A 12,579-nucleotide genomic window follows, 5' to 3' on the forward strand; every position below is an offset into this window, starting at 1 on the left:
ATTAAAGAAATAAATGTATAGGAAAATAACAAATTTTTGTATATTGATTTTGTGTCCTGAAACTTTCCTGAATTTGTAGATTAGTTATAACAGTTTAAGTGAAGTCTTTAGTGTTCTCTATATATCAAATCATACTATCTGAAAATAGTAACAGTCTTTTTCCTTTCCAGTGTCGATGTCTTTTATTGTGTTTTATTTCTTTTTCTTGCCTAATCGTTGTGGCTAAGACTTAGAATACTTTGTTTAATAAAAATGACAGAAGTTGGCATTTTTGTTGTTTCTCAGAGGAAAGATTTTAGCTTTTCACCATTGAATGTGATGCTAGTTGTAGGATTGTGTCATATATGACCTTTGTTATGTTGAGGTTTATTCCTTCTCTATCCACTTTGCTGAGTTTTTACCATAAATACATACAGAATTTCATCAAATGCTTTTTCTGCATCTACTGAGATGACCATATGATTTTTGTGTTTCATTTTGTTAATGTTATGTATCACATTGATTGATTTGAGGATGTTGAATCATCGTTACATCCCTGGCATAAATCTGCTTGATTGTGGTGTATGAACTTTTTAATGTATTGTTAAATTTGATTTGAAGATGTTGAATCATCCTTGCATCTTTGACATAAATCTGCTTGGTCATGGTGAATGAACTTTGTAATGTATTGTTGAATTTAGATTGCTGATGTTTCGTGGAGAATTTTTGTATCTATGTTCACCAGGGATATTGACCTGTGATTGTTTTTGTTTTGTTTTGGTTTGGTTTTCTTTTTCTCTCCTGGTGTCCTCATCTGGTTTTAGGATTAGGGTATACTAGCCTCCTAAAGTTAGTTTGTAAGCATTCCCTTTATTTTTTTGGAAAGGTTTGAGAAGGACTGGTATTAATTCTTGGAATGTTTAATAGAATTCACCAGTGAAGTTGTCTGCTCCTGGACCTTTGTTTATTGGAAAGTATTTAATTACTGATCCAATCTCCTTACTAGTAATTTACCTGTTCATATTGTGCATTTCTTAATGATTCAGTCTTGGTGGGTTACATGTTTCTAGGAATTTACCTATTTCTTCTAGATTGTTCAATTTGTGGCATGTATTTGTTTATATTAGTCCCATAATCCCTTGTATTTGTGGTACCATTTCCTCTTTCATCTGATTTTTCTCTTTGGGTGCCCCCTCGCTCTCTCTCTCTCTTTCTTGAACCTAGATGAAGGTTTGTCAACTTTATCATTTCAAAGAACCAGTTCTTAGTTTCACCGATCTTGGGGTTTTCTTTCTTTGTTTGTTTAGTCTCTATTTCATTCATTTCTACTTTGATCTTTGTTATTTATTTCCTTCTCCTAACTTTGAGTTTGGCTTGTTTTAGTTCTTTGAGGTTTAAATGTATATTGTTGACATTCTTTTTGTTTCTTGAGATAGGCATTTATCACTATGAATTTCCCTCTTAGAACTGTTTTTGCTGTATCTCATAAATTTTGGTATGCTGAATTTGTATTTTCATTTGTCTCAAAGTATTTTGTTGTTTTGTTTTATTTCTTCATTTACCCATTGACGTTCAGGAACCCATGTGGTTGATTTCCACGTATTTGTGACTTTTCTAGTTTTCTTCTTATATACCATTGTGGTGAGCAAGATGCTTCCCATAATTTCAATCTTAAATTTATTAAGACTTTATTGTGGCTTAACCTGTGATCTATCCTGGAGAGTGTTCCATGTGCATTTGAAAAGAAGGTATATTCTTTTACTTTTGGATGGAATGTTCTATATACAGAATCTGTTAAATCCACCTGGTGTACTGTGTGATTTAAAGCCAGTGTTTTCTTATTAATACTCTGTTTGGATTATCTATTCATTGATATAAGTGGGTTTATTTATCTTTCTAAGCTACATGTTTAAATTTACTAATCACCTCTTAAACTCATCCTTACTTTAAATAACAATCAAAGTAGATGCATATAACCAGCTACCATAAAGAATACAAGATAAAATAATTTTGGTAAGAAAGCTAAAGGAAAAATTGTGTCACTGGTTAATGGCAGTTATGCATTGATCTCCTTTATCTCCTGTATTTATATAAAGCCTTTAAAATTTTATAACTAATAGCTCACTTTTTGAGGTCCAATGCATGACAGCCCCCCAAAAAGCTAAAAAATAAAAACCAACATCTAATGAACTTTCCATTAAAACTCAAGAACAAATTTTCTACTCTCCTCATCTCAGTCAATACCAGATTAATTTCTTTTTTATCACATACAACAGTATTACAAATCAATTTTATGAGTGAACTTGCATGATCAATTATTGTTTCTTTCCCCTTATGTTATTTAAATAAAAGAATAATCTTAATTGGTACAAATTTATTTATTAAAAGGATTTATTAAATTTTTTTCCTAAAATTTTTACCCCTCTTAGAGCTACAAAATGAAAAAGAACATAGTGATTATTTTTCTGTTCCTGTCTAATCAGATCATATAATGTGGAAATAATGTGTGTATCACATCTGGAGTGCAATACAAAATGCATAACCATATAGAGGATTTATCATTTATTAAAATACACAAATAAATTGAAATGTAGCTGTGTATATATGGCTTAAACTTAGTAAGTTATTCAGTTCATAACAAAAAATACAAAATATCAACTTTACCCAATTAAGTAAAATAATGCAATATGGGTACATTAATTTCTTTAATTTGGGACTTTAAGCTTTATTTCTTTGTAATCTTTATTGACTTACGGTTTTTTCATATCATTTTTCTTCTTTATTAGTCTCTTCTGTAACTTGTTCAGATATCTGACTCTCCAGCAAAAACCCTATCTTCCTCAACTGGTATTTCCATTTAGCCACTATATTATATTTTAACTAGTACAGAAGAATAATGTTTATTATAACAAACAGTTATATAAATAATGGTACAAATGTAAAGTATTATGTAAATATTAAGGTTCTTTGAAAGAATAGTAACATAGGAAATATTTTTAAAACAAACTAAAAGGACCAAAGCATGATTTAAAATTTATCGAACCATAAATAGAATTCCCATTTTATATAGGAATACATACATATGGAAATACTGAAGATTAATACACCAAAATTGTATTCTATATGCTGAGGCTTGAGAGCTAGAAAGTGAGATTAGAGATAATATTGCTTTCTTCTTTATAGTTTTCCCCAAATTTTCTATACTGAATATGTGTTATTTTTACAATTAATATGTGTTAGATCATGTTTTAAAATATATTTTGAATATTTTTTTCAACTAACAGAATTTAATGTAAACTTTTTAAAAGCCATTGCCCTTACTTCATTCATATCCTATCTGATCTTCCCAGAGACAATCATGTACCTTTCATTACTCTACCAGGAACGGAAAAGTATAGCTATGATACTTGTTTACTATTACAAGTTAAGGAAAATTAATTACTGCATCTTCTTCTAATTGTCTCCAATTTAAGATTACATATATTAAGCAGGAGAAACTAAAGTAAAAAGAAATCTAGTCTGACAACTTCAGAGCATTTCAATATGAAGATAACATTAATAAAATTTTGTTCGTGGAAGAGTTACTAGTCTCCAGCTTTACACCAAAACAAAACAAAACAAAGCAAACCAAAAAACACCAAACTTTTTCTTTTTTTTTTTAACAGAGTTGATAGAGCACAATATACAATTATATTTTCATGTTACCTTTTAAACTTTAGTATGAGCTTTAACTCAGTGTGCAGAACTTTTTCAATTTTTATATATTCTTTCCTTTCTGAAAGTAATAAATGTTGAAAGTTTCTGTAAAATATAAGTACTGCTTGATACGTTGATAAAACAAAGCTACAAAGAGCATATCCCACAGACCAGACCCAATTGAGCATGAGCTTTAGCTGTAATCTTAGCTGACATTTATCTAAGATGGTCTTCTACTTTGTCATTACACTATTAGAGGTACAAGTTTGGCCCATAAATCAGAGGTTCTCTAATTCTGTCTGAAAAATCAAGGTTGATTTATTTAAATTTATCTGGAATCCAAGGCCATTCATTAGAGGATGGATTATTAAATAGAGATGTATGGCTCTCTGCAAGGTAGCCGACACTGCACTTTGGTCTTTAAAAGCTCTATACTTGATCCAGTCTTTTAACTTACCCAGGTTCTCTATTTCAGAAGAGAAGGTATTTAAAAAAAAAAGTCTCAACTATTGAAAAGCCTCAACCGATCCTGTTTTACTCCTAGAACAGTTCTCTTAAACTGACCTGGGATAACTTTCTCAGAGATTATTATTTTTAAAATGAAATCTTCCATACAAGGATTCTACCCAGGATGTTTAGAGATGGTTTTATGTCTGTTTTGTACATAAAGATTCTGAATAATTAGGTAAATTTGCTACTCCATTGTATGGCTCGCTGCCAGATTGCTGTCTCCCAATTTACCATTCTAATAGTACTTTCTCATTCAGCATGTCTGGATATGAGGACAATGACATATATGCATATATATTAAATTACTGCCATCCTTTATTAAATTTACATCTCTAAGTATTTGATTCTCAAAACAAAAATTGGGGTCCTTTCAATAGCATCAGAAACAGACCAAGGATGACAAAACTCTAACTTTATCTTAAAAAACCATAAACAAATCTGAGATTGAGTAACTGTTTGGTTATGTATTTTTATGCTTGATATATTCTCATTTGAAATTTTAATCCAAATTTAAAATCTCTCATTACACAAAATTTTATATAAAGAGTAATCATAGTTTCTCTGCACATCATTTAGTGCTTTAGTAAAACAAACTTTATTAACTTCCAAGTCTCCAGAAAGTATTTTTTTTAACCTCTAATTGTATGTTTAAAAATTCAGTGCATAATTTTCTCTTTTGAAGTAAAATCCATTTAAAACTTACTTGCCAAGGTTACCGACTAAAGCAAATATTTTGGCAAAATAAATATCTTTTTTAATCTAACATTATCTAAAGGATAAAAATTCCAGAACTTACAAGGATAACCTCTATCATGAATTTCTTTTATTAAAATCTTAATAAATGATAAAGGTTAATAAAAATTTCAGAATTATGGCAGTTGCACAAGTCTTTCATAAATTTACAGAAACTTGATGTCTATACTTTGTAAAGCGCCATTTTAGGACCTACACTTTGATCCCCTCCAATGTGAGGTGATAAAATGAACACACCCATGGATGAAGAAAAACACACAAAGCTTCTAGGCTTCTGTTTTGAACTAGTGTTTGCTTGTGTCCAGGATGGGTGGGGAGGAAGGACAAGAAATAAAATTTGGGGCTTTGGTCATGGCAATGCTGCAGAAAGATCAAGTAGAAAAAGAACATGTTCTTGTTTCTCCCTGTCTCTGTCCTGGGGCAATAGTGCCTGCTGACACTGGTCTGAGATTTGCTACGAGTACAGTTTGAAGTCCTATGTATTTAAGAATTTGATTAAAACAGATAAAAATAATGAATTTAAGCAATGCTTCCCTACCTCTCCTTTTCTAATTTGACTAGACTGATTAATTAAAATCTAAAGAGGGTCATCTTCTAATGTTTTATTTGGGGAGAGGATAAAACTAAAGCTTTTTCTGACTCTAGGTAGTAAAGAGTGAATTGACCCTGGTTTCCTCGACTCCAGATATTGATCCTAGAACTCATTTGCTCTTTATTCCTTCAGCTTTTTCGAGCCGTCATGGCCTTTCTACTTTGTCTGACAAATAGTTGATACATTAAGGGCAAATGAGCTCACTGGGTAATATAAAGTAAAAAATCAACCTCTCACAGCACACCATTTATTAAATGAACTGTCCTTCACTCTGAAGGTAATCTTGAACTAATAGATGAAATCACCCAAACTCATTTATGCCCCATCCACAAAATAATCTGTTATTACTGGTCCAGAAAAATATTAAAGGGCTTATCAACAACAGCAAAAAGAAGCCATCATTCACAAAAAATTAGTGTGAGAAAAAAAAGATAAAGTAAAAATCAGAATTTTTTGGCTGAAGAAATACTCCAAACCTTGAAGCAGAGGACAACTGGTACATAACATCAATACAAATTAAACCTAATTGAATAATCATTGCAGATAAGGTTCACCACAATGAACTGGACATTCAAAAACTGAAAATAGAAGTGGAACACTATTCATTAAATTAATTAAAGAAAAACAAAGTCAACTCAAATAAATGTTAAGATAAAAAGTGCCTAAGCAAGGTAAATATGACTGAAAGTACGGTGATAGATACAGAGAATGTAAAGTCAAAAAGGAAACAAATAAATTCTAAAAGAAATAAAATATTTTTAAAAAGATAGAGAACATAGGCATAGGAGATCCAACATACATACAATTAGAATTGAAAGACCTAAAAACAAAACAATGATAGAACTAAATATTTTAATTTTTCTGAAATAAAAGTAGACTTGATCTCTCCACTGAAACAATCCCTCTTTGTACCTAGAAAAATTAACCAGGTGGCGTCAAGGCCAAAGTATATCAAAGTAAAATTATTAGGGAAAAAACTGTGTTTCCAGACCAAAAAAAGTCACTTCTGAAAGAAATTGGTATAAATCAAACTTGTTTTGAGAAATGTCTGTTCAAAACCTTTCCTATTGTTGAAACTAGGTTAGTTCTCTTATTATTGAGTTATGAGTTTTTTAGAAAGTCTATTATTAAAAAAAATGTTATCATACACGTTTTCAAATATTTTCTCCTAGTTTATAGCTTGCATTTTCACATATAGTTGTTAAACATTGGAAATGTGGCCAGTACGACTAGGGAAATGAAATTAAATTTTTTTTTAATTTAGTTAATTTAAATACAAAGAGATAAAACAAGATAGAGGAATGCCTAATGAGCACTTAAAAACATGTTTAGTACCATTAATCATTTGAGAAATGCAAAATAAACTATGAGATACCACTGTGGTATCTCACTAGAATAGCTAGAATAGCTTACATGGAAGAAGCAGGCAATATCAGGTGTCTCTGCAAATGTAGAACAACTGGAAATCTCACATATTGCTGGTATAAATTCCACATTAGAACATACCTTGGCAGTTTCATGTAAAGGTAAACACACCCTTACCAGATGATCCAGCAATCCTACTCCTAGCTACATAACCAAGAGAAATGAAAATTGATGTCCCCTCAAAGACTTGTGAGTGTGGGAAATATTTGTTCATAATGTCCACAAACTAAAATAACCCAAATGTCCATCAACTGGTGAATGGATAAACACATTGTGGCAAATCTATATAAAAGAAGCGAAATGATTATTCACAACAATAAGGATGAATGTTAACAGCATATACTAAGTAAAAGAAGCCTGAAACAAACAAAAAATCATATATAACTTCAACTGTATAAAATTTCATAAAAGACAAATTTAATAACAATTATTAGGGTTGGGATGGATATGTGGAGGGGATTTACTGTAAAAGAGCATGATGTAACTTGGGGTGATGGAAATATTCTATATCTTGATTGTGATAGCAGTTATTTGAGGACATACATTTGTCTCAAGACTTACCATGCAATTCACTTAAAGTTGATAAATTTTATTCCATGTAAAGTGTATCTCAAGCTGATTATAATACTAGAAACAAATGACTGTAAAAATAGTACTTATAAAAACCTATAGAATTCAGCAAAACTGCTGCTTTGCAGAAATCTGATAGCTTAAATATTTATATTGGGAAGGTAGGAAGCACCAAAATGAGTGTGCTCAACGTCTAAATTTTTTTTAATTGCTATAAAATACACCTGAAAGAAATGAAACAAAAGATAACAAAAGAGAAATTTAAATCATGCTATGTATAAAAACAAATGTAATGAGGAGGACATTACAACAGCTAAGAACAAAAGCATAGGCAAACTTGGCAAGATCAATTAGGTTTTCAGTGGTGAGTTTACTGGGGCTTATTGCATTATTAAATTTGTTAAAATTAATGACCAAACAAAAGTGTGCTAAGTACTGACAATGATGAGTATGTTCAATGAACCAGAGGTTATTTTTCATCTAATTCTGTGCATCTGAAGTATAATGGAGAAAAACACTGTTTTGGAAAAGCTTGATGCTTTTCTTTACAAACTCAAATACAAATAACCTAATAAATTGATTCTGGAACAATGTTGAGGCTCGAGGCACGAACCCCTTGAACAATTGAAAATCCAGGCGTAACTTTTGAATCCCCCCAAACTTGACTACTAAGAGTCTACTGTTAACCAGAAGCCTTACTGATAACATAAAGTTAGTGAACACATATTTTGTACATTATATGTATTAATACTGAATTCTTATAAAGCTAGAGAAAAATGTGAAGAAAATAATAAGAAAGAGAAAATATATTTACAGTACTATACTGTATTTATTTTTTTTAATCTTTTAAATGTTTATTTTTGAGACACAGAAAGAACGCGAGCAGGGGACGGACAGAGAGAGAGGGAGGCACAGAATCCAAAGCAGGCTCCAGGCTCTGAACTGAGAGCACAGAGCCCAACTCAGGGCTTGACCCCACAAACCGTGAGATCATGACCTGAGCCAGAGTCAGACCCTTGACCGACAGAGCCACCAAGTGACCCTATACTGTATTTTTTTTAAATATCTGTAAGTGACCCAGGTAGTTCAAACCTGTGCTGTTCAAGGCTCAACTGCACTACTTTTTAGATACGTATGTGTATTAAGATATTACATTTGAGTTTTCTATTTTTAAACTTTCCAAATTTCAAGAGAATATATTTTTAAAGGAATATCAAGATTACTAACCATATTAATTTTTAACCGTTTCATTAAATTTTTGAAATAGGACAAACAGGATGCCTGTTTGTATGTGATTACAAATAAGTACTGTAAAATATTTCTGCCTGGGAAAGTGCGCTGTAGCATGCATATATATATCTATATGTGTATATATAGGTATATGTACGTGTGTGTATATATATATATATATACACACATGTATATGTACATATACATATATACATATATACATATATATATACATATATACATATACGTATATATACGTATATATATACACATATATATATACATATATATACATATATATGTATATATACATATATATACACACACACGTACATATACCTATATATTCACACACCTATATATGCATATACATATAGACACACAATGTATTATATATGCTATTTTATAATATATTATATATATAAAGTACATAAATATTTTTGCACCTTAGCTGTTCATTATAATAGTAGGAAATATTTTTTTAACAATTGCTGATATAAGTACTCCTCTATACCACTGCAGAAAAATGTGGCATATAGAGAAGAAAGGTGTATGAAGAAAGATAAACTATTTATGAAGAAAAACCATTGGAGAACATCAGTATTAGCCGAGTTGCTTTTTCAGTTCATGGGATAACAGAAACATAATCTGATTGCATCCCTTATATTCTTGAGAAATGTAATTTAACCTTTCGTGTATTGGCCACCTTCGACAGTTTCATAAGAGTTTGCAGGAGTCAAATTTAAAAAAGTTTTATAGACCTGCACTGGCACTTATATATAAATATGGCTTTAAAACTTCCTGGTTATCATTTAATCATTAAATAATAGATATATCTGAATAGAACTATCCCCGTGTCTCCCTACTTAAAATTATACTTCTATCCTCCTTTTTATATGAAAATAAGTTTCCTCTATTCTATAGCCTATCCGTGCAAAAAGCACCAGCATGAATTTCCATTGGAAATAGTCACTTTGTGTGCTTAAATATTGCTATTCTAAGAAGCCAATAAGAATCCCAAAAGAGCTGTAATGCAACGCTGTAGATACAACCCTATATACAAAACCTTAGGGACTAAAGCTCAAGAGAAGTTTAATTCTTGTTCACTTACCAGTTCAAGGGGTGAGTCCTGACCTTCAGAGAGTTTTTCTGTTAAGCAGTAATTAGGGGACCATGGATTCATTCATCTATGATCTTACTGTAATGTGGATTCTCGTTATTATTTGTATCCAGGTATTGGAGGGGGAAACAGTGTGGGGAGTTGGCCCACACGTTTTTAAAGCCTTGTCCCAGATAAGGCACATAGCCCTTAAACTTCATCCCATTGGCTACATCTCCACGGTATGTTCACAACTAACTGCAAGGCTGGGCGGGGGGTCGGAGCGGGGGGTGGTGGCGGGGCGGTGCGTGTAGCCAATTTGTGTGCCCATGAAGAAAAGCAAATAGATTTCTATAAGAAATTAATTTGATGCTGTATTTTAACACCTGAATGATGAAAAGTGGAAAAGCTAAGTTCCAGGGACGGAAAATATACATACAATGGTGTCATAACAAGATGAATGAAGAATGATTATACCTGGGCGCTATGCTATCTCTACCTTTAACTGAGTAAATAGGCAAATCATTTTGTGAAATTCCACTTTGAGCTTTGTGACTGGATTATCTCTAAGATTAGCTACAGTTCTAAAATACTATAATTATACTTTTGACAGTTTCAGAGCAGTTGAGTGAGACTTAAATGTACAAAGTTCCAGCAAATTGAAAAAAGGTGAAAAATAATTTCTGATATGAATATTAAGGTTCATATGGCTGATTTTTATTACATATCAGAGTTAAGCTATTCTTTTTATAAGAATTAAAGTAAAAGTCAGTGAGTAATTATATACCAATTGATTTTAATCACAGTTTTTCAAAAATTACATATATTTTTTTTTACCATTGTGTGCTGACACCATCATTTCTGGCACATTGCGAGTACTGAATAAACATATGCTAAATGAATGCATGACTAAATGGATAAAATAAATTAAAATGAAATTTAACTCTGACAGCCTAAATTTGTGTCAAAAATATCCCTTATAAACTATCTCCATGGTTAATAAAAAGAATGTACAAACAGAATATACATAAGGAAAATGGCTCCTGTAGAACTCCTGTAGCTCCTGTAAACACAGTGCTCTTTTTTGGAGCATGTTGTAAACAAAATTTATATTGGTCTAATAACTAAATGAACTCTAGCAAAAATCTAAAAAGTGTAATTTCACAACTGGGAGTGGTAAGTGTATAGACACAATGTAGTTCATGTGAAAAAGACAGCATTTTCAATAACCTATTACTTACAAGAATTTATATTTATGGAAGAATTTCCTAGGGGAAGGAACTAGAGAAGAAATGTAATATGTAAATGTAGAGCGGATTTAGATTAGTGAAGCTGGCAGAAGGCTTCAAAGGCTATAGGATAGACACATTTGGTCCTTTCATACTTTTTTTTAATGTTTGTTCATTTTTTTGAGAGAGGGAGTAAGAGAGACAGAGTTCGAGTAGGGGAGGGGCAGAGAGAGAGGGAGACACAGAATCTGAAGCAGCCTCCAGGCTCTGAGCTGTCAGCTCAGAGTCTGATGCGGCTCGAACCCACGAACCATGAGACCATGACCTGAGCCGAAGTTGGATGCCCAACCGACTGAGCCACCCAGGCGCCCCAAGTCCTTTCGTATTCATGAATATAACTGTCATCCATTCCCCTACCAACTTAGAGGAGAGTTTCCCTTTCTCCAGGGAGAGAACATTTTACTTGCTTTCAGGTAAATGTAAGGCAAATTCCCTCCACATTTGTATAATCCTTGCATTTGTCCATTTCTTCAACAAATATTTTTGATTATATATATTTTCTTATAGTTTTCTTTTTTTAAAGATATAATTGGCATATAACATACTAGTTTCATGTATACTGGATGGTTGTATATATGAAATGACCACCATGATTAATCAAGTTCACATCCACCACTATACATGGTTACAGATTTTTTTCTTGTGATGAAAGCTTTTAAGATCTACTCTCAGTGACTTTCAATTACACAACAGGATTATGAACTATAGTCGCCATGCTATATATTATATCCTCATGACTTATTTTATTACTGGAGGTTTGTAGTTTTCGATCCCCTTTACCCATTCTTCCCAACTCCCCATGACCCCCACCTCTGGCAACTACCAGTCTATTCTCTGTGTTCATAAACTCAGATATTTTGTGTGTGTTTGTTTTTCTGTAATCCACATAAATGATAATATGGTATTTGTCTTTTTGTCTTTCTGAGTTATTTCAGTTAGCATAAAGCCCTCAAGTTCCACCTATGTTGTCACAGATGGTAAGATTTCATTCCTTTTCATGGCTGAATAACATCCATTGTGTGTGTGTGTGCATGTGTGTGTGTGTGTGTGTGCACGGGCACACGTCACATTTTCTTTATCCATTCATTCATGGACACTTAGGTTGTTACTATGTTTTGGCTATTGAAAATAATGTTGCAGTGAACAGGGGTACAGATATTTTTTTTGGTAGTGCTTTTGTTTTATTTGGATAAATACCCAGAAGTGGAAGTGTTGAATCATAGGACAATTCTTTTTTAAATTTTCTGAGGAACCTCCATATTGTTTTCCATAGTGGCTGAACCATTTTAAACTCCTACCAAAAGTGTACATCCTCACTGTTACTTGTTATTTCTTGTTATTTTGACAAGTCATTCTAACAGGCGTGAAGTGATATCTCATGTGGTTATAATCTGCATTTCCCTAATGATTACTGATACTGAGCACTGTTTCGTGTA

The sequence above is a fragment of the Lynx rufus genome, unplaced genomic scaffold (assembly GCF_022079265.1).
Source record: "Lynx rufus isolate CCGP_SWC_20201006 ecotype Redwood Valley unplaced genomic scaffold, mLynRuf1.p SCAF_7, whole genome shotgun sequence".
Taxonomy (NCBI): Eukaryota; Metazoa; Chordata; class Mammalia; order Carnivora; family Felidae; genus Lynx; species Lynx rufus.